Below are 23954 nucleotides of genomic sequence, written 5' to 3'. Positions count from 1 at the left end.
TCTTGGAGAAAAGCAGAAAAACAGGTGAAAGAAACGGACCGTATAATCGCATTTTCATCACATCCTGGTTTCTATCATTGGGTCATAAATCAGATCCAGGTTAATTACGGTTTCCTCACTCCTCAAGCTCATCACTTTTGTACTTTGTTTGCACCTCATTAAAGCCTGCCCGCATCTAAATATCAATCCAATCGATATAACGACACCCAAGATACATAGTAGAAACTTTCCAACATCCATTATGACTCCTTGAGCCCAGTCTCCTAAACCGGAGAACCAATTTCGCGGGTTCAACCATGACACCCAACCAGTCAGCTCATTACCTACAGCAGCAAGGGTGAGATTGTGTTTTCGACGAAATTCCCACTTCAATTGGAGAATATCGTCCATCTTTTGGTCTATGACCTCTACCGGATCCTCGGTGCTATTTGTGATATACGTGCAACACTTTATGCCGTACTGTGTTGCCAATGTAACACAATATCCGCCTGTTACTGCTGTAAGATAATTAAGAACCATCCTATGCTGAACTAGTTCTGTTTTGTAGGCTTGAAGTTCTCTTCCAGTGTATCTAAACGTGTCATCATACATTTCAGTGATATTATCTAACAAATTGGCGAGTGCGGAAATGTATCTATAATTCATCACTCCTCGAGCGGTGCGAGTGAAATCTAACGCCACCAGAACCTGAATCCCGGTGGATTCATGGATAAGATCAGAGGCCGGATGCTCTAACCTTTCTGACAGTTGTCTTTTAACTCGGTGCTCGTAATGAGTGTGAGTATAAGGAGCTTGGGCACCACGGTGTATGTCCTTCATTTTGTCATGTGTAACAGTCATCACTTCAGGCAATACTTTTCCAATATAACACAATCCTTCAGAGTTTGGGGCAAGCCACTTGTACGCCTTTCTCCCGCATATGAAATATGCGTCATCGGGGAGAACATAAGGGACGGAGAAGGACATGACCATGTTACAAACCTTCCAGGTGAAATCTCCTGACCCTAATTCTTCCATCTGCTTAATGCACGTATCAGTTTGTACGATATGTGCACAGTATCCTGGTGATACTTCTCCAACTCTAGTAATCCTATTTCCTAAGGTATATCGATACCGGAAAGATTTTCCTCTACTGGCTATGTGGCGTACAAGCTCTGTATCTGTAGGCATTCTATCTGCTCTATGCGAAAAGGTCATGGTAAGGTTGCTCCATGACACTTCCCAATTTCCCGGCTTACGGGGATTGGAGATATTAAAACATAAGAGGGACCTATCCACATGGTATTGGTGGAGCTTCAAACTAGGAGGGCTGGAGATGTTAAACCTCCGGTCCACCGGTCTCCCACCACTTAGCTCAAGTACCTCCCCTATCGCTAAAGGAAATGGTACTAGCCCTGATTTGCTATGACCCTGAGGTACTTGAGAGCATACCCAACAATCTGTTTTATTTAACACGTTACCCACTAAGGAGTGATGGTCACTCAATGGATGCTGGTCCATATGGATATTAAGACTGGATTGGCATTTCTTTATGCATCCATCTTCAACCATTGTCACAGAGCCTACAGATACAGTTTTTCTTTTTGAACTAACAATCCTTCAAAGAAAATGTGTACAGATAACATGGTTGTTAGATCGTGCCCGGTACTCGCCTTTGCTTGGTGATTGGGTTGCTATTGGAAATTTACACCTCCGTCACAGCCATCAGGACCTTTCTGGATCCTTTCTCGACCTCACTGGTACTCTCACCGAAACAGACTGTTCTGGTCAACATCATGGTCAACAGGAAAAATCCATATCACAGTCTCTTGGGGCAAGTCCATCTTACAGGAGGAGAAAAGAAGAAATTTGTAAAGGGGGTATAAGAAAACAGTTTGAGGGGGAGAGAACTTGTTACGATAATAAGTTCTCTCGTCTTGTTGTTCTTCTTGTTCTGCTGTCCTCTCAAAGGTGCTGTCTCTCAGTCTTCCAAACGAACATTCTGGTGATGCAATATTCCTTCCTAACCGGCGATCTTTCTGTAAGGAGAAAAAAATCTGGCATTACCATTGGTCCAACTGAGGGGTGACATACCATCTTTAAACCATGGAAACATGAGTGGGAAGAGAGAGACAACAAAAAAAACAAAAGAGATAGAGAACAATTCATGTGCATATATACATTACATAACTCGACAATAACCACCAATGAGAAAAGAGAAACAAAACATTTTTAAACATTGTCAACATTAAGAAAACATTGTTAGCATTAGAAAAACATTGTCAGACTTATTAGGCTGTCATATCTATGTGTCTACTGGTCTCCTTGAGCAGTCCCTCCCCACCAGCACCTGCATTACTCCACTGTCTGTATCTGGCCAGAAATACATTGTGGCGGAGGTCATGCTGGGGTTTGGTAGACTTCTGCAAGGACCAAGTGGGTATGCAATGTGTGAATTCTTACCAATACTCGTCAGAGATGGGGATAGAGAGAGAGAGAGAAAAAAAAAACATTTCACTGATACATTTACAACGTTTCACCTGGTCATTCCTGTGTCTTTCAGTGAATGACCTCCCAATTTATTAACCGTTACCTCAGGCTTACCATCAGTCCTAATGATCACCTTTCCTGACTATATATTATGGGTGTGGCCCAAAATTCTTCCTGTCGGATCTCTGATTATAATTTGGTGTGTCCTTACTTTGCTCATTTCTTGGTCTAGGGGGTCTAACTTTATGTGGGCTGTTACAGTTGCTAGCATAATGCCCTTCCCTTCTACAATGATAACAAATCCTGGGCTTCCTCCACGTGTCAATGACCTGAGGTTTTGGTTGATTTGATGCCTCCTCAAACGCTCGGATGCTCATCATCATCAACCGTTTCCCCTGTACTTCCCTGATTCTTTGGATTTCATGATTATGGTGTTGTCTTTCTTTTGATCTACAATCTCTGGCAAAGTGTCCCTTTTTATGACAATTGTAACAGACTTCCATATCTGGATTTCTCGCAGGGGTGTGGGGCTTTTGTTGGGGTGGTCTTGTGGTTAGGGCCTGTATATTTGCTGCCAATAACTTATCTCTTAGTGACTCTCTGTATCTGGTGATATTCTGATCATGATTAATGACGGCCTCTCTTAGTGCGGCCACCGAGATCTCTCTCCAGTTTGGGTTGGTGGTCTGTACCCTTGTTTTTAATTCATCCTTTAAACCATTCATTAATACCTTAACCGCTATTCCTTTATGTTGTGCATTTGTCTTGATGTCTGCGATCCCAGTGTTTCTAGCCACTATTTGCAGTGCTCGATTGAAATAATTAGAAACATTTTCCCTTTCGTTTTGCCTTATGGAGAAAATGTCATTCCACTTGACAGCGGCTGGGAAATATATTCCCAACTGTCGGTTAATCTGCCTAATACATTCCTGATTGTGTTCCTCCATACAAGGTACCTCCGTGTCCAATTTACAATCAGCAATGAATTTTGCAGGGTCAACACTGGAGGGCAAACATGCCCTCAGCACTGTCTGCCACTCTTTGTTGGTGGGTTCTGTGGCGTTTCCTAGTTCTTTAATAAACCTTTGACATTTGGCTAGATTTTTCCTAGGATCAGGAAATTCCGACATAATTGATCTCAATTCGGTCCGGGACCAGAGACAGCGCATTGCACTGTCCTTGACGGGAATGATTCCCTGATCGTCAGTCTTCCCATTGGGGACTGAGATCACCCTGGCCAGATCGAACTCAGTTACATCATTCTGTGTTGGTCTTACATTTTGGGGTACATCTGTTTGTGCGTGATATGAAACATTGTACGTACCTGTGGACACGACCTCACCTGACCCTCCGTTAGGGGGTTCGATTATTGCCTTTACCAATTTGGTCGCGTCCACCTGGATGTCTTGTAGGATGGCTTCTGGAAGAGGTGTCGACATTGTTCTGGGCTCACTTTCTTGTTTGTATTCCTGAGGGAAGTTTGACATGGGGTGCAACTTGCATAGGTTAATAGTTGTACATTCAACAGTATTACAATAATCATTGTTACCTTTATTACACTCATTCTTATAATCTATACTACAGTTGCTAAGAGCGTTTTTATTGTTCAACCTTGTGCTTTTCTCCGCAACCACAATCCTCCCTGCTGCCATATCTCTCCCCTCAAGATAAGAGTCAGAAAAGTCAATTGAATCTCTTTGTAATTCACCCTCCTGTTGCCATAACTGTAAATAATCATAATGTTTACTTCGTCTCTTTGTTGGTTCAATGAGACATATCCTCCTCCTTAAATTTTGTAACACCTTGGGCTGAAGCTACCTATTCTTGGGAATTTGTCCCTGTCTTGTACAGTCATTCTCTCCCATTCATCACATAAAACCTCTGTGTGACTTCCGTATTTTTCACACATGATGTATCTTGCCGACCCAGCTGGTCGGTTCTCTGAATCAACCCGAACCGAGGTTGATCGCCCCCTACCTGAACAACTGGCCCCCATAATCTGCAGGTGTTGCTTACTACTCCTTTGATCTTTATATCAAGGTTTTCAGCGAACCCTTACAAACAAACCAAGATGTCCTGGGCAGGCTGGCGGTGGCGGTTTACCAAGTACCCCACTCACTTCTCGCCCACGTTGGCCAGTACTGCAATCACTGTATCCAGAGCTGCGGTACCCAACTCAGGGCCCCTGTGAACCTTTATTTACTGGGGCGCGTTCCCCAGCAAGTATTGGTTGTTGGATAGTTCCTGAGTGACCAGCGAACTTCCCTTAAAATAAAAAATTACACAAATCACGTTAGAGTGTACAGATAGCGTTTGTGACCCCTTTACTCTAATGGTACTAGGTCAGATTACTAACTACTGCACACACTTACGTGCGGTCCAGTCGTTCAGTACACAAACAACTAAGTTTATGTACGGAAAGACCAATGGAATCGAAACTTACGACTGCGAATTCCTTCAGCCAGAGCTTGTATGGCCTATATGGGTTCTGCACCAACCCCCGGGGTTGTGCCTCTTACCTTTATAGCGGACTTCTTTGTCTCCTTATGACCTCCTGGTCTTGTTCTGTACGACCTCCTGGTCTGACCTCCTGGTCTTGTTCTATACTGGTCCGCTATACTCTAATGCTCAAATATTATGTTTAACCAAGGATGCCTCCCTAGCCACCGTATATGTCACTTACACGTATGTCCCTTACGAGTACCCGATTTCTTTTTTTGTTCTACCTCTTATGTGATAAAAAAAAAACACACTCACTCAACACATGTACACTTTTGCTTCTATTTCTATTTCTGCGCAGAAATTTTCTTTAGCCCAGCTGTGTTACCAATTAGGAGCAGGATCTGTTAAACTAAATTTCAGATTTTCCAAAAAATAGACTTGCGTTATTTATCGCCTTTTTGCGCTATTTACCGCTTAGCGCTAACTATCGTTTTTGCGTTAATTATCGCTTTGCGCTAAAATTCAACTTTTCGTGATTTGAGCTACGTGGGCGTAACCGGACGCTCCGTTGCGTAATGTACGCTGCGTGCGTCGGCCTTTGGATTTCGTATGCTAGTCTTTGTTAGAGACACGTGTACGCAATGCAAAGATCCACCGTAACACAATATACTTTTATCAATGTAGACGATCCCTGATCATCTACCGCGTACCCCACTGGCTTTGCCTTATCTCCCAGGCAAACCTGTGTTGGTCTATACTTTAACTATTACCTCTATTCTTAAACTATGAAATAACAGCAAGTTTCTTTTAGCACTTTTCTATCAACTATAAAATTGGCAAACAGGATAGTGATATACGAAAATGAAAAAGAAATGCAGATATATGTATGCGTGCGTGTGTACGCAAGACAGACGACAAATAAACAGTTTTTTTAAAGACACAAGCGTTTTGTTCTTACCTCCGGTTCCCGGATTCCTTCAGCACTCTTTATCTAAGTGAAGCAGACGCTTATCCCGTCAGCACTGCGAGACAACCTCCCACCCTTTGCTGGGGGATAATGTCTGCTGATCTACCTAGTGCAGATATGAGAAGGACAGGACGAGTCCCCAATTGACAATGCTAAATTCTTTTGTCGTATAAACAACCTTTTATGAAGTCTAAGAACACTGTACGCTGTTTACTTAAGAAGTACCGTAAGGGTACGCTAGTTGCGTAAAGATCGCTCAGCCGTAGGCGAGACGCTCAAGCGTCACGTTCGCTCACGGCCCAGAGATCACAGGACAACACGTTATTTGACTATGACAAGAGTAATGATTCGCTATGGCGTAGCGGACGCTCGAGACCACGAGGAGATCACCAGCGGCGCAGACGCTCACAACGCTATACCTTTATCATATAAACCTTATCAATGAAATACACAGAATACCTTCATGTGAATACAGGGTGTAAGTGCAACCTTGTGTAACCTAACTAACTACAAAGCTGCTTGAGCGTCACCGACGCTCAAGTGAACACTTAATACTATAGAAAATACACAGATACTGGTTTTGGGTCCAAAGCCTATTAACTGTATTATATCTAATATACTTGTAAAAGGGGATAACAGTACAAATGATACACTACAATATAACAGATACTTCCTAACCAAAATACAATACTATCTAATACAATTCAATACTAGTCTAGGGGAGATATGAGGGAAAAGAGAAAGGAGAGAGAGAGAGATGGAGAGAGAGATGAGAGAAGTTGGCTCACAGTAAGACAATGATTACGGAGAGAAAACTTACGCACAAGGGGAAACGATCGCATGCGCCTGGACATCCAGCACCCGATTTTCAGCAATGAGAACCGTTGAAGAGTGAGAGCTGGATGTGGTCGGCCTGCCTATTTATGCCCCACACACAATGCAATCTAATGGTCCCTACAATCTGATCGTCCATTGGACACAGGAATTCGGCTTCGCACTATAACAAGAGGTCATAGGTTGATTCATACAGGTGGGCTGTGACGATTTCCAACAGCTCAGGTGGGTGGGAAACTGGGTTTCCCGCCGCATACTTGAGTATGAGTAAATAATAGAAATGGACATAAACTTCTTATGTCCATAACTATCCGCACGAGCGATTAATACGCTCCAAACCAACACCGGAATATTGTTACTTAAATACTCTTCCGATGGGTACCAAACACTGCTATATGATTCCTGTTAGACCCTTCGTACAATACAAAGAGGGATTCCTCCGTTCAGGGACGTTCTATATTAACCAAACTTTCAGAAACTATCAAAGGGATCATGATCTATAAACTACATTAATTATGAAAATGTGTAACGAATGAGTCGCACGCTACGACTACATAAACTCTACCGTAAATACGCATACCGTGCGCCCGCGGGTGCACGCTATTGCGGGTATGCGCCTTCACGGGAGAGCGTACGCATGCGCAGCGCGGACCAGTGTGCGGTGCAAATATGGCAACGTGCATAGAGATATTTTTCTGACTTTGACAGTGCTCTGCCTGGCGCAAAGTGTCTAGGAGGTTCTACCTGGTGCAGTGTGTATTAACTGCACTACTGTGTGGTGTAATGCGAATTGCCACTATTATGTGGCCACGCACCTTCCCCACGAAGCAACGCCCCTAAATTTTTGCTGCGCGCCTTCGGCGCGCACTGTCCATGCTTTGCCGTGTAGGTAGATGAGCACCAAGCATTACAGTATGTACATCATTTTGCCCTCCTAACTTAAAAATGTGCCCTCCCTGCCCTAAAAAGTGAACACTATCGTGTAACTGGCACTGCTAGGGGGGCATATTGTGTGTAGCTGCCACTGCTGGGGGGCATATCATGTCTATCTGGCACTATACTGGAGACATTGTGTGTAAGGAACACTACTGTGGCTGTTATGTGTAAGGCTGCTAATTGTGTGCGTAGAGGGTGTGTGAAAATATATTTATTTATAGTCTAATAATATGAAGTTATGAGGCCACGCCCACTTTCCAAGAGGCCACACCCACTTTTCCTGGAGCGCGCGCGCTTTGGGGGGGGGGGGGGGGGCGCTTTTACATGCTTTCGCTCAGTTTGCTAGTAGGCCTGGAGCCGGCCCTGGTCAGAGCCAACGCTGCCTGATGGACACCGGTTCTCAGGTGTCCACCATGTCCGAGAGATGCTTCCAACAGGACTACAGCCACTTGAAGAGGACGGACGTGGGAGACTGGATAACCCTCACGGCCACCAACAACTTGCCCCTCCCAATCCTGAGGGTATATTTACTAAGGTCCCGATTTTGACCGAGATGGTGTTTTTTCTTCAAAGTGTCATATCGGGAATTTACTAAACTCAAATCACGGCAGTGATGAGGGCAGTCCAAGAAAAAAAATACGAATGCGGCTGTTTAGGTATGGAACACGGTCATTTACTAAACATTCGTATTTGAAATCTCTACCGTGAAAATGCATGTGCGGGCGTGAAAAAATACTAATCGTACAAAAAGCCTAAAAAAAAGTAGACCTGCTTTTGAGAAGCGTGTTTACATGTGTTGTCAATTCTACATTAGTCACACCTGATTTTTTGGACCTTTAAAAGGGTCCCCAACACATTTTTCACCACTCTCAATCTGATATGGCTGCTACTGTGTGTAGTACTGCTGTCTTGTTTGCTGGGGTATACCTGACACTGCTCCATGAGGCTACAATAAACCCAGGCCAGGAAAAACTACAGGGTAAGCAGGTTGTACATGTTCTGCGTAGGCTGGCCATGGCTTATTTTTTTAGTGTGCGTTTAAACGATAACACATTTGCTGATGACCATGTTATACAGATGCTCCGACTTAATGTAAATAACATTTTCCGTCTGTATGACCTTGTCAAACTGAACCTAGACCCTGAGACAGTACGCTCTCGCTCTGTCTCAGGCCTGCACAAACTCCTGGCTGTGTTGCACTTTATGGCTAATGGCAGCTTCCAGCCTGTGACTGGCGATGTAATTAGTATCTCACAGGCCACCTTTTATAAATATGTAATTCAGGTGAGTTTAAACATACATACACGTCTATGTCTAAGTGGTGCTTCTGTAATGTAATAGAACACAGTATTGTATTGATTACAGGTCATGACACTCACCTTTAATTTTGGATTGTCCACTCAGGTTTTGGATGTATTGGATGGCTACATAGATGCCTCTCTCTGCTTCCCTACCCAGGAGTCGCAGTGGCATGCAGTCAGGGTAGCTTTATCTGATCTTGCGGCCATGGCCAATGTTCTGGGTGCCATAGATTAGACACACGTTGAGCTGAGGACACCTAGGGGCAGGCAATATATTTCTAACAATACACATCTGGCCCAAGACACTAATGTACAGGTTGTTGCTGTAGCTTATACCCCTTTCACATCGCACTAAAAACCCGGTATCGACACGGCATATTGCCGTGTCGAAACGGGTCCGTGTGCGATGTGAAAGGTCCTTTGGTGAATTAGCGGGTCGCCTGACCCGGTAATTCAACCCGGTAAAAAAGAAGGGTTATTACCGGGTTGATTACCGGGTCAGGCGCAGTGTGAATGGGAGCCGTTCCGATGCGACACGGCTCCCATTCACAGCATAGGCAGAGCTCATCTCCCGGCGCCGCCCCCGCCCCTGCTGCTGCTGCGTCCTCCGCTGCTATGGCAACCGACCCGGTATATTGCCGGGTCGGAAAGCCAGCAACGGAGCGCAAATGCCGGATCCCACCCGGTAAGTACACGTTTCTCTTACCGGGTATGATCCGGCATTTGCGATCTGAATGCAGCATAATTAAACAAGACACATATTCCGTGTGAGCAATTTATTTCCTACAACAAAGGCATTTTTGCCACAACAACTCAACATAATATTATAATAGTGAAAAAATTCGCTGCAGGCCACATTATTTTTTTCTTTGTTGTGTGCTGGGTGCAAAGGATTGTGCTGGCTCGTTGCTCCTGGTTCTACTGGAGTGTCTAACTGGGGATTGAACTGGGGTCTGGTTTGGTGTAGTTGTCCTCGAGCTAGAGCTGACTTGGTGTGATGCCAAAACATTAATGCTTTGGCTGAGTATATCGAGGCTGGCAGTGAGTTGCATATTAGCTGCAGTGTGGCTTGCTATTACTCGGGACATGTTTTCATTGATAATTTGGTTGTGTTGGATGACCTGAATTAGGGATTATTGTTGGCGCTGTTGTTCATCCATGATGCGTACGAGATTTGCTTGCATTTGGCAGTTGTCTGCCCTCATCTGTTCCATGGAATTTGCTATTCTTCCCACTTGAACGATAAGTCTGCCAAAGTTTCGAGCCAGTCTAGGCAGATGATGGGGCAGACTTGCCAGGTATTGGCTGTGGGTGTTAAGGCACGCATAGTTCAGTTCCTGTTGTTTGGCCCATCCGCTCAAAAACTCAGTGTCCATTTCTGTCTGGGCTGGTGTTGTGCTCAATTGTGGCCTGTGGGATGTTTGGGGTATGTCCTGCGGCGTGGTTGTCTGGGTATCATCTATGGGTTGCGGGTGAAGAGTGTATGTATCCTGCTGGTCACTTTCCGGCTGGGCATCCTCGGGCATGATGGCTGGTTCTGTATGGGGTTGAAGACAGACAGTATTTAGTAACTTTTTAGCATTGGTCTTACTCTAGCTTTACGTCAACACGCATTTCTTCTTAATATTCATGTTTTAATTGATCAATAGATTGTGGCATAAACTTGACTATGTTGTTCATCTGTTTGTATAAATATGTTGCTTCTATCCTTCACTAATCAGTTGATGGTTTTTTTTTAAATTGTTGGACTCTGAGCCACAATTAATGTGCGACCACGAAGAACTCGAACAAATACAAATTACTACATTTACATATTGGGAATGTACCTTCCTTTGGAACAACACACACAATACAATAAATGTGTTTACCAATACACTCATACATTGTTCAAGGCAGTCAGTGGTCTGGCAAAAACGTAAACAAATATAGTGTCCTAAAATGTACACATTAACAATGGTAGAAAAAGTATTACGGTGCACTATGTTTAGAAGTGGTGTTGTTGGCCATGCAAAACAATTGGATGAGACTTAACATTTATGTTGTTTTTTTACTCCAAAAATTATGTGTCAAAAATGTGTTGATATGGCCAACAATTATCCATCTGACAATTATCCATCTAAAAATACCTTAACACCATCTGATTGTTGTTGTTGATTATTGCAAGGATGACTGGTCATTAGTTTAATTATATTTTCTATGTACTAACAGTGGGGCAGATGTCTAAACATGGAGAATGCATAAGGAAGTGAAAAACCAGTGATATGTGCAAGGTGATAAAGGCACAAGGCAAACAGATCCAATATGTACATTAACAGTGGTGTTTATTTTGTACTGCTGCCTTTATCATCTTGCACATATCAGTTTTTTTTCAATTCCTTATGCCTTCTCCAGGTTAATAAATCGACAACACTGTTTGTTTACTTATTTACACGTAATTGTTATGTTTACTCACCAGACAACTGAGGGGATTGTGGATCCTCACTTTGGGGGCTGGCCAATAGAACTAGTGGTGGCACGGCCGACACTGCGGAGATGCGCCGTTGGGGTGGTGATGCTGGAGCTGGAGCCTCAAGACGGCATCTCTTGGGTGGCCTCGTTGCCACAGTAACCGAGCCCTGTGATGGGCGCCTTAGTGTAGGTGGATTTGCCGAAGAAGAACCTGTGTGATAAGATAATCATTAACATTTTGTGTTTCTATGTGTTTGCAGAATATGTGTATACAGTTAAATGTTACCGGCATTGCCACCATCTGCATCTCTTGGCAGTGTTGGCTGTGGCCTGGCTGTGCTGCTTCTCTGGCGTACTGTAGAAGTATGAAGAATGTCCTAATGAACATACTATTTTGGTGATATTTTTTACCAAATTCCTTATTGTGATGTAAACATATGTGGTACCTGATGAGAATTAAACTAAACGATGCTTATGCTTTTCTGCCTGACGTCATTGGGTGCGTATTCTTTAAATTAGCATAAATTATGCCAAAAATACAATACACAATGGCGCATAATGCAAACAATTATACTACTTAAAAACAAAACGTCGTAGCTTGACACAACCACAATATTGCACGCTAAGGTCTCAATTTTGGTAAATAATAATAAAACACTAGACAAAAATATCTTGTAAAAATTGCAAACATCTCAACCAAATATGCATTCAAAAACACATCAAGCACACAAAGGGCAACCCATAACAACACACAATAATCATAAATGATATGAAATGTATTTACAAAAAACCTTTGTTTAAAAATTTTTAATTTAAAAGCATGAAAACACACCTACAAACATTTACTTTTGACTTACAACACCAGAAAAACTCCAAGGCAACCAGTAATAATTAAAAAAAAAAAAAAACAGTACAATCAGGCCTGGCCAACCTGTGGCTCTCCAGATGTAGTGAAACTACACATCCCAGCATGCCCTGCCACAGTTTTAGCATTCCCTAATAGCAAAACTGTGGCAAGGCATGATGGGACTTGTAGTTTCACAACAGCTGGAGAGCCACAGGTTGGCCAGGCCTGCACTACATCACCAACACATTAGAAGAATGAACAAACTGACAACCACAATTAGCTAGAAGACATTTCAGACAACTAAGGACAAAGCACACATGCTTAAATTGTTTATAAAAAAACAAAAATAATTCACCATCCTGCCTTGGCCGATCCGAATCCCGGACATGAGTGGCACCAACCACTTCTTGCGGAATGAGTGCACGCACAGGCTCCTCCCAATCTCAGTAAGATGCACGGAAGGGGTGTCCACCCCCGGTTTGGCGGCCCGATTTAGCCTCCTTGGCCATCTTCGCCTTGACACGGCGCTTTATGTCGTAAAAACGCTTACGACACGTGTCCTTGGTCCGCCTCACCACACCCTCACTATTCACAGCCGCAATGACCTTCCCCCACAGAACACTCTTCCTGCGTGACGACACCTTTGCAGCATCATGGCCAAACAACTGCCGATGATGCCTCATCAGCTCCCGCACCAAAGCCATATTTTCTGCATAGCTAAATTTTACATCGCGGCCAGTCTTTGTAGTGGTGCGTGGCTGCGGAGCCACAACACCATCACTATAACAGGAGGCCGCAGCAGCAGCCACCCCTTCCTCCTCACTCACCTCCTCCCTCTCACTCACCTCCTCCCTCTCACTCACCTCCTCCACCTCACTCACCTCCTCCCTCTCACTCACCTCCTCCACCTCACTCACCTCTGACTGGGACATAATCAGGACAAACAACAAATAACACTGATAAAAAAACAGTAAACACACTCCTCCACTACCACTACACACCACACACCAAACACACACACACTCACTCACTCACTCACTCACTCACAAACAATGACAATAGACGTTAAATAAAAAACAATGACAAAAAAGTAAACAAACTTTTAAATAACTATACAACAAGTATGACAAGACTACTTACACACACAGTACAGCACTCAACAATCGCAAATAACCTCCTCCACAAACTCCAAACAACTCTCCAACTCCTAACACACCTTCCTCTCACCTCTCCACTAGCTAAACCCACGAGGTGCTGACGGTTTGGGGCGTTTTTATAGTAATGTGCACAGACACTCCTCCATCACGAATCAAACCAATCACGGACGAGTGACAAAAACGAAACTTAGGAAAAAAACGCGGCCATGAACGGACAAACACTGCCGTAACCAAAATGTGATGCAGTCATAAAAAAACCTCATAACACGGCCGCAAAACCACTAAATCGGCCACATTCTACCTTACAAAACTACGAATAACATCGACATCGGAAAACACGAAAAAAAAAATACGACAGCTTAGTAAATTAGTCGTAATAAATTCAAAAAGTTCCACAATTACACATTCAATGTCATTCGTGATGAATCTCCCTCCAAATCAGTACAAGTACGAATTTTAGTAAATATACCCCCTGGGCGTTGTGTGGATCGAGGTAGAACTGTATGGAAAATCCCTTGGGAAAAAAGGAATAATGGTAGTCGCCGGAGACGAGTTAAGACATGGGCCCATCAACCTGGGGGACTTCCCCACACAAATTCCCCCCCCGGACCATCCTCGCACAGGTGGACGCAATCCCGGCGGAAGGCGTGGAAACAGGACGGCCTAGTCCTGGATTCGGATGGGCGGAATCCTTGGACACTGGCCGTGACCCTGGAGGAATCGGAGGAACCCACTGCCAGCTGGAACGGCCAAACCATACTGGCCCAGATGGACGTCTCTCTGGAGCAGGCCAGCCCCTCCGACATCAAAAGGCTAGAACGGATGCTATGGAAAAGGCAAAAGGCGTTCTCGCGGCACGAGGAAGATTTCGGCTACACCCGAGAATTGGAGCACGAGATCAACACGGGGGACAACGCCCCCATCCGGGAGCGATACCAGCCGATCCCGCCAAAACTGTACCAGGAAGTAAAAAGCATGATCCGCCAGATGCTGGACAACCAGGTTATTCGAGAGAGAAAGAGTCCCTGGGCGGCCCCTATCGTACTGGTAAAGAAAAAAGATGGCGCACTACGCTTCTGCGTGGACTACCGGAAGCTCACCCACTGCACTGTGCGGGACGCGTACCCGCTGCCCCGGATCGAAGAATCTTTGGCAGCCCTAGGTAAATCCCGCTATTTTTCAACATTGGATCTGGCCAGTGGGTACTGGCAGGTGCCGGTAGCCGAGAAGGACCAGGCTAAAACCGCCTTCATCACCCCCATGGGTCTGTTCGATTTTTGTCGGATGCCCTTCGGACTCTCCAATGCCCCTGCCACGTTCCAACGCCTCATGGAGCGTTGCCTGGGGGACTTGAACTTCGACGCGATTCTGATCTACCTCGATGACATCATCGTGTTCGCCCCAACGTTGGAGGAACACTTGCGGAGACTGGACTTGGTCCTGCAAAGGCTGGAACAGTTCGGGCTCAAACTAAAGCCAAGGAAATGTCACCTCAAGCCCAGCCTTGAATACTTGGGGCATGTGGTCTCCCAGCAGGGGGTACAGCCGACCCCCATCAAACTCGCCACGATCCGTGGATGGAAAGCCCCAACCACTGTGACGGAGGTGAGGGCCTTCTTGGGACTGGTGGGATACTACCGACGATTCATCAAGGGCTTTGCCAAGATTGCCGGACCCTTGCATGACCTACTTTGAGGGGTAGCGACAGACGCCCGGAGGAAGGCGGTGGAATGGGGGCGAGCCCAAGACGACGGATTTAACCAGCATAAAGACGCCCTCATGCGGGCCCCAGTCTTGGCTTATGCGGACTTTGACAAACCGTTCTTGGTCTATACCGACGGAAGCCACCAGGGATTGGGGGCAGTGCTCTCCCAAGTACAGGACGGCCAGGAGAGGGTGATCGCCTATGGAAGCCGGAGTTTACGGGACTCCGAACTGAACCCCGATAACAGCTCGTTCAAGCTTGAGTTGCTGGCACTGGTGTGGGCGGTGACAGAAAAGTTTGCGGAGTACTTGACAGGCGTGGACTTCGAGGTCATAACCGACAACAATCCCCTGGTCCATCTCAGCACGGCCAAACTAGGGGCCCTGGAGCAACGCTGGGTTGCCCGACTGGTGAAATTTCCCCACAAAATCAAGTATCGTCCAGGGAGGGACAACCACAATGCGGACGCCCTGTCCGGGTTTCCAGTGGAAGGCCCCACAGGCCCCACCGACGAAGAGCAAGAGGGACTGGAGATCCCAGACCTTACCAGGGTCGGACCAGACCCCCGGTCCTGGCAGGCCACCAGCTGCGGCCTCCTCCTGCAAAAGACCCCCAAGGATTGGGCCATTCAACAGGAACAGGACCCAGACCTAAGAGCTCTACGCGTCTGGAAAAGGGGAGGGCACTGGCCCTCCAACTGAGAGAGGGAACAGGTTGGAGCTAACGGGCAGAAAATGCTACACCAGTGGGATCGGCTGGCGGTCCAGGAGGATGTATTATGTCGGCGCGCCTACCTGGAGCAGGAACTTCGCTATGTGTGGCAGATCATCCTCCCCGAAGCTACTGCCCGGGCCTTGGTGACAGAGGCCCATGAGGAAGGGGCCCATTTCGGGGGGGCCAAGACACTCCAGTGGATCCGCCGACGGTACTTCCTACTAGTGATGAGCGGATTCGGTTTTACTCGGTTTTACTCGGTTCTCAAAACCGAATCTTATTGGCTCACTGATGTCACGTGTTTTGGATAGCCAATAAGATTCTGTTTTGAGAACCGAGTAAAACCGAGTAAAACCGAATCCGCTCATCACTACTTCCTACCTGGACTCAAGGGGGTGGTGGAGGACGTATGCCGAACGTGCGAGAGGTGTGGGGTGACCAAGCCCAGCGAACAACGGGCCCCCGTCCAAACCTTCAAGACAAGTAGGCCCCTGGAGCTACTGATGGTGGACTATGTCTCGCTAGGTGAATCGGCGGCTGGATACCAGTATGCCTTGGTGATGACGGATCACTTCACCAAGTTCACCGTGGTGGCCCCCACCCGGGACCAGACAGCAGAGGGGGCCACCAAAGCCATCGTGGAGCAGTTCATCCAGAAGTACGGGTGCCCCGAGCGCATTCACTCGGACCAGGGTGCGTGCTTCCAAGGCCGGGTGATGGAGCGACTCTGCCAGACCTATGGCATGCAGAAGTCCCGGACCACCCCCTATCATCCTCAGGGGAATGGGGCCTGCGAGAGATTTAACCGGACCCTCTTACAGACGCTGAGAACGCTAGCACCCGAGAAGAGAAGGCGCTGGCCCGACTTCGTCCAGGAGTGCGTGTGGGCATACAACAACAGAGTACACCGGACCACAGGCATTTCCCCCTATTTCATGTTGTTTGGCCGGCCGAGCGAGAGCTGCAAGGCCTCGACTTGACCTTACAGACGGAGGATGACCAATGGACCGAAGGTGGATGGATCGAGGAGCAGAGACGTTGCCTAAAGACTTTGTCCGAGATGGCAGAGTCCCACATCAGCTCCGCCGAACACCCCCAACCCCCCAGGCTCAGAGGGAACCCCTCGAGGTGGGTCAACGGGTCCGAGTCCGGGAGAAACGGCCCAAGAACAAACTGAGCGAAAGGTGGGAAGTAGTGCCCTATGTGGTGCAGCGGCAGGTATCTCCCGGCAGTCCAGTCTACCAGGTGCGCGCCGAGGACGACAGCGGTTGTACCCACACCCTACATCGAGACATGCTGCGCCCGTGCGAACCACAGGCCACAAGGGACGAAGCAGAGGAGCCAGTGCTGTGCGACCCCCAGTAGCCAGGGTGGCCCCAGGGGGACCAGCCGCCACCCTGGGGCCAATACTCTTTGACTTATGGGTACCCCCCCAACTCCAGCGCCACCAGTCGGCCCGCCCGCAGGGGGGGGCAACCACGGAAACCAGCCCCACACCTACGGAGGTGCCGACAACGAACTCGTCCCTAGCAAGGCAGGGAGGGGCGCCAAGGGAGAACACACCACCCCCCCTGCCCCCAGCCGCACCGGTCCAGAGATCGGCCCGTTCCACCATTGGAGTACCCCCACCACGCTTCACGGACCCCGACTTCGAGTGGTCGCACAACCCAGTCTTTGTGGGGACCACAAAGGAAAAGGAGGGGGGAAGTGTGGAAGTGCTGACACGACCCACGCCACCCCCCACTGCCGGTCCGGGGCCTCCCCCCAGCTGCCGCCCGCCGCAGCAGCGGGCGCGCCCACGTGTTGTGGCGCGTCATCACGGGGCGACGCGGCTGGCCAATGTGGACCAGGTAAGCCCTCAGTGAGGCCCCTTTTCTCCCACAGGTACCACCACCGTGTTTTCTCCCCAACGCCGGCGCTAGGCCTAGGCCCCCATTGTCCCCCCACAGGCAGACTGAGGCTTGAGCAGCAGCGGGCGCTAGGCCCCCCCCATTGTTCTCCCACAGGCAGGCCGAGGCCTGAGCAGCAGCGGGTGCTAGGCCCCCCCCATTGTCCCCCACAGTCAGGCAGGCCGAGGCCTGAGCAGCAGCGGGCGCTAGGCCCCCCATTGTCCCCCACAGTCAGGCAGGCCGAGGCCTGAGCAGCAGCGGGCGCTAGGCCCCCCATTGCCCCCCCACAGTCAGGCAGGCCGAGGCCTGTGCAGCAGCGGGCGCTAAGCCCCCCCATTGTCCCCCACAGTCAGGCAGGCTGAGGCCTGAGCGGCAGCGGGCACTAGGCCCCCCATTGTCCCCCACAGTCAGGCAGGCCGAGGCCTGAGCAGCAGCGGGCGCTAGGCCCCCCATTGTCCCCCACAGTCAGGCAGGCCCACAGTCAGGCAGGCCGAGGCCTGAGCAGCATCGGGCGCTAGGCCCCCCAATTGTCCCCCCCACCGTTAGGCAGGCAAAGGCCTGAACAGCAGCGGGCGCTAGGCCCACCATTGTTTCCTGGGGTGTGCGTCGCACCCGTTGTAGCACACTGTTTTCCATTGTACCACCGTGTTTGTTATCATTGTACACTGTTCACCTTTCCATACACTGTCCACATCGTCTTGCTTACGCGCTAGCATCGAGCGCCGTTGTGCACTATATACATTGCGGGGTGTAATACCCGTGACTGTTCGCGGGCCCTCCACCGGTAGGTCCCTATGGAAGGTAAGGTGCCGTTTGTTGTTGTTGTTGTTGTTGTTGTGGTTTGAAGTTTGTCCCAGGTGCCGAGACCAAGACATCGGACCATCAAGGGGACCAGCATATACCCGGTGAGGATAACTTGTTCGAGTCTGTTTGGTGTACCGTACGTGACCCTCCCCCCCCCCCTTTGTTTCGTAGGGCGTTTCCGTCCGGGTCGCACCCACCGTGCCTCGCACGCGGATGTAACCAGTCTGAGGCCACAAGTGCCAATGATGACCATCTTTTAGTCCTGCGAGCGTCTGCCCCATTGACTTTCCCCCCAGTCCCTTTGCAGAGACTTAGCGCAGTTGCCCTTCTCTTTCAGACGGAAGGGCAGCCGACGGAAAGCGAGAGATCCGGGATCGTCACTGACCCGAAGGTAAGAGTCAGCGGTGGGCGCGAGGTGAGTAACTGTACTCGCGCGCACCGGCAGCGTCGCGCCAGATATCCGCCAGGTCTCTTACACCATAACTTTACTTTTCCAAGAAAAGGCACTCGCCAGGTACTTTGCAGCAAAAACACCAAAAATGTATTGCTCACAATACAGAAGCTATATTAGCGGTTAACATTTTGGTCATTAAATATTACCTTCCACAGAGAGACAGGTATATCTACCCAAGCAGCCAGTTCCTCCTTAAATATCCCTGGCAATCATTGATCCCATAACTACGCCCATTTCCGCATATCGTGGCCAGAAGTGTGCTAAAGTGTACCAAAAAAACGGCTTCAAACTATCATTCTAAACATAGATATGGTCACCAGGATGTATACCTTATCATCACTGTTCATAGTGCCAGCAGTAAGACATCCAACATCTTCTAAACAGCTATAATGGGGTATCTACACCAACCGGACTTCCAGTCTGCGCTCCACCACGCCTGGAAGTCCATTCACATGCGTTCCACCTCACTCGCGGCTCCTGAACTTCCAGTCTGCGTTCCACCGTAGCCAAAAGTCCTGTCGCTTGTGTCCCAGCATAGCTGAGAGACACATATCAGCACTACAGGCTTCCTGTTTACACATAATTATAACATGAAGCTATCCCATTGCCATATTATACTCTCAATCTGTCAATAGCCCGCTATATGTATACCCAATCATAAATTATAGATTATGTTTACACAGAGCGCCAGGTGTATTAAAGTGGAGCTAGTATACAATATAATACTTAAAAAAATACATCAGACACACATATAAAATATATAATTTAAAAAATGTACAAAAGAGGCATCAGAGATAAATTGCAGTCAACAAAAAAGCAAACCGAATCTCCTAGAGCATGATGAAAATCTTTTATAGAAAAATACCGAGATGGTTGTATTCATTTAACCCCCTGGAAGCCACCGTATCCAACCTATGGATCCATCCAGATTCTATTTTAAGGAGAATCAAAACATAGTCGCCTCCTATTTTTGAAGGCGGTACCCTGTGACTCATCATGTACTTCAGCGAAACTATCTGGTGTACCATCTTTAAAAAATGAGCCACCACTGGTTTATCCGTGTTCTGTTTAGTGTAAGCTAATCGAATATCCGACCGATGTTGCGTCATTCACTCATGAATAGTCCTTGTGGTTTTGCCCACATAGGTCAGGCCACAGGGGCATTGCAGGAAATGAACTACATGGTCCATCATAAACGTTAACCTGCAGCTTAGGGTGATTCTCTCCCCACTATGTGGGTGTGGGAATGTTCGTACCGTAATCATTGATGAACAAGTCGTACAGTTCAGGCAATGGTAGCATCACTTCTGGGTTGACAGCCAGCCACTGGCTTCTGGTCTTGGGGTACTTGGGTTTGTACGATATAACAGATCTTAAATTAGGACCTCTGCGAACACCAAACTGAGGTTTAAAGTTCACCGTACTCATCTGTGGGTCTGTATGCAACAGCGACCAGTGTCTTTTCATATATTTCTTGACAGTACGCAATCTGGTGTCACATTTCACACTGACGAACAATCTCACTCTCAGCAACTGCTGCAGGGTTTTTTCCTTTATAAAAGAGTCTTCTTGCCCCAATTTGTCCAGCCAGGTTCTCACAGAACCAGGAATAAGCCTCTTAGCTAAAGGTTTATCATTTATTCCGACAAACAGGGCGTACAAGTTTAAATGGAAAGTCAAATAATTTAAATTAAATCGGACACTTAAATTAAAGGAACATTTTTCCAAACAACCGGCTAAATCCACGTCTATACAATTGCCTGAGAGAATCCAACGTCTGGGTCCCCGTTCAAGTTTTGACCCACAGTCCTTTAACCCTACTTTAAAGACGTTCCACCACCTCTTAGAGAATAGTTTATCGACAACAGAGAAGCCAATCAGATATAACTTATCCAGAGAAGAGAGGATGGCGTTAAAAGGTCTACAGTCTCGAAAGGACATCATTATCCGCATGGCGGACAAAGGGGGCTCTATTGTCGTCCAGGACACCATGGCTTATTTTAAAAAATGTGAACGTTTATTGTCGGACACTTCAACATATATCAAGCTGGAGGGTGACCCTACATCCATGTTCAAGCAAGAGTTGGACGGTATTTTAAAACAGGCTATGTCACAGGGACTTTTATCCCAGATTCTGGTGGACAAATTAACTACAGCTTTCCCGGTAATCCCTATTTTCTATACATTGCCGAAGGTCCACAAGGACGCACAGAGACCACCGGGTAGACCTATTATATCTAATACAACAATTTAACGGGAGAAAATACTCGTATAAGCGCTCACTAGTAGATATATGAACAATACATTCCTTATGTATCCACAATGATGTTTCTTAATGCTTCTTCTTCAATATTATGGTCGAAATTTGTTCCGCTCCAGTCCAATGTATGAAAAACAAAAAAGAATACAAAAATGTGTAGAAATGCTTAAAGTCTATTTCAATACATATGGCCCACTGGACCCACGGAGGAGAATTTTTGAGAATCTGCAGTTCGTACCGGTTGTATTTGCTGTGTTTGGGTGTGGTGACACCTTTTTGGGGGATTATATACGTTAGAGCAGCTTTTTCCTTGCGCACATCTCTAAGATAACTTCCCTTTCCCTGTAGACCTATTATATCTGCCCGGGGTTCTCTGTGCGAACCTTTGTCGATATTCCTTGATGCGTTTTTACAACCATGTATACAAAATACCTTCACGCATCTGAAAGACTCTAGCACTTTACTTAGCAAATTTGCACAAGTACAGGAGGTTCTGGAGGGTATGACACTGGTGATGCTGGATGTCACCAGTTTATACACATGCATCCCTCATAAAGCAGGTGTGGAAGCTGTACATAAGTTGATATTTGGTAATGCACTTTATCAGGGGCCCGACACTGACTTGTTTTTAACCTTGTTATCATTTACCTTAGAGCACAATTATTTTATGTTCACCGGTATGTTTTATAAACAGGTTACGGGCTGTGCAATGGGGTCGTCTGTGGCCCCTTCCTTTGCAAATTGCTACATGTGGGAAATTGAAAAAGGTATTTTCTTTGAAGATCAATGTATCACTGATGCTTTGTTTATATATTATCGCTATATCGATGTTCTTTTGATTTTTTGGAAAGAAGATATAGGCAAGCTGGTGTCCATTATTGAAACTCAAAATCTCTCTACCAGCCCTATTAAATTTACAATGACGAGTAGTAACAGGGAAATTTGTTTTTTGGATATCTGTATTCAGATAAGAAATAATCAAATTCATACCTCATTATACACGAAACCCACTGATCGCAATACAATTCTACACCCCGATAGTTTTCACCCCAAGAACACTATTCGTGGGCTACCATACTCACAGTTTGTTCGGGTGTGTAGAATGAACAGTGATCAAGATGTGACACTTAGGCATTTAGATAGTATGGTGGAGAAATTTAGGGTAAGAGGATATGCCTTGGGGGAATTGAAAAAAGCCCGGGGTAAAGCCCTAAAGGTGACCCATCAGAACCCTAACCGTTAAACATCTGTTAACAAAAAAACAACAGACACCAGTACTTGGGTAAATAAATATAACATACAAAGTCCTGATTTGAAATGCTTCCATAAATCCAGGTTGATGCCTAGTTATTCACGGGGGAGAAATTTAAAGGACCTGTTGTTCAAAACTGATGTAACAGGTTTTCTTGAACCTCCTACACCTCAGAACTTCCTCAGCCGCAAAAACGGGTGTTACAAATGCCTGGGATGTACGACTTGTTCGTACATGCTTGTGGTGGATTCTATTCCTCATCCATACACGGGCAAATGATTAAGTATCAAATGGCCCCTCACCTGCACTAGCTGGTTTGTGATTTATGTTATAGTATGTCCATGCGGCTTATACTATGTAGGCAAAACTGAGTGCCAATTCAAGGTTAGGCTCACCCAGCACAGATCAGCCATACAGAATGCATTGACATCCGGTACAAGTGAGTAAGCGGTGGCACGGCACTTTGCACAATCCAGACATAGCCTATCCAGCTTAAAATACAAGGCAATTGACTATGGGCCATCCTCCCACCGGGGAGGTTATCGGGGTAAAAAGCTTTTACAGCTTGAATCCCGGTGGATTTTCAGGTTGGATTGTCTAGCCCCAAAAGGTCTCAATGAAACCTTAGGCTTATCCCATTTTTTATAGATTAGACTCATCATATTTATAACAAATATTACTAAGTAGAGCACCTCTTTATATTTAGTTCAAGAAGTTTGTGTATATGATTTTTAGCCACTAGAAGGCAGCAGCTCCATGCAGAATCTCAGCCCTTCCATAATACAATATATGGATGTAAAAAGAGTTTTCTCTATTGGTCTCAAAACTTTTTTAGTTAACCAATATCAGCACGTATCACTAATGAATTTTTACATTTTATTATTAAAACATATTTAAAGTAGTACTGTCATTTTATAACACGTATCATATATGCACTTGTTGATGTTTTTATACATATCGTATTTTGCACAGTTAATATGTCCATCTAATGGTTTATACAAGAGGTATCTTGTTGCCCTTGCAGTGTGTCACTAAGTTTTGTATTTATTCCACTAAACACTGTTTTCCATTACAGTGTGTAACCATGGCAACCGGAGTCGGGTGGGTGACATCACTTCCGGCGCGACGGGAGACCCGTGACCGGAAGTGCCACTACGGGACGGCGGCCGGGAGCGTGGGGCACACACTGGAGGTGCACAGGAAGGTTTGTTTTATGTATAAATATCACTGTTGTTGGCTTATTTGATTATCTGAGAAAGGGGAATAATACCCCGAAACGTCACTAATAAATTGGCCTGGTGGGGCTTTTTTCCACTTACTGCTTGTAAAAGTCTCTGAGTGCCGCCCATATAAGGAGAATATACACAGATGCAAATTGTAGTGTATATTAAATATCTATGCACACAGATATTGCAGAAATAAGTGGTGTATATCTACCCTGCATATCTATTAAGTATCTCTGTGCATTAGGAACA

General features: G+C 46.5%; 1 long non-coding RNA gene across 1 annotated transcript in view; it reads left to right on the top strand.

Moving 5' to 3' along the window:
- LOC135015667 (uncharacterized) overlaps nt 1-23677 on the top strand; it is a 30682-nt gene extending 7005 nt beyond the window's left edge. Inside the window, exon 3 of the long non-coding RNA XR_010213914.1 lies at nt 23555-23677. This is a non-coding gene — a long non-coding RNA (uncharacterized LOC135015667). The remainder of the gene's footprint in view (nt 1-23554) is intronic.
- Nucleotides 23678-23954: the final 277 nt, after the last annotated feature.

The sequence above is a fragment of the Pseudophryne corroboree genome, chromosome 1 (genome assembly GCF_028390025.1).
Source record: "Pseudophryne corroboree isolate aPseCor3 chromosome 1, aPseCor3.hap2, whole genome shotgun sequence".
NCBI lineage: Eukaryota > Metazoa > Chordata > Amphibia > Anura > Myobatrachidae > Pseudophryne > Pseudophryne corroboree.
This window is presented reverse-complemented; position numbering and strand designations above follow the sequence as displayed.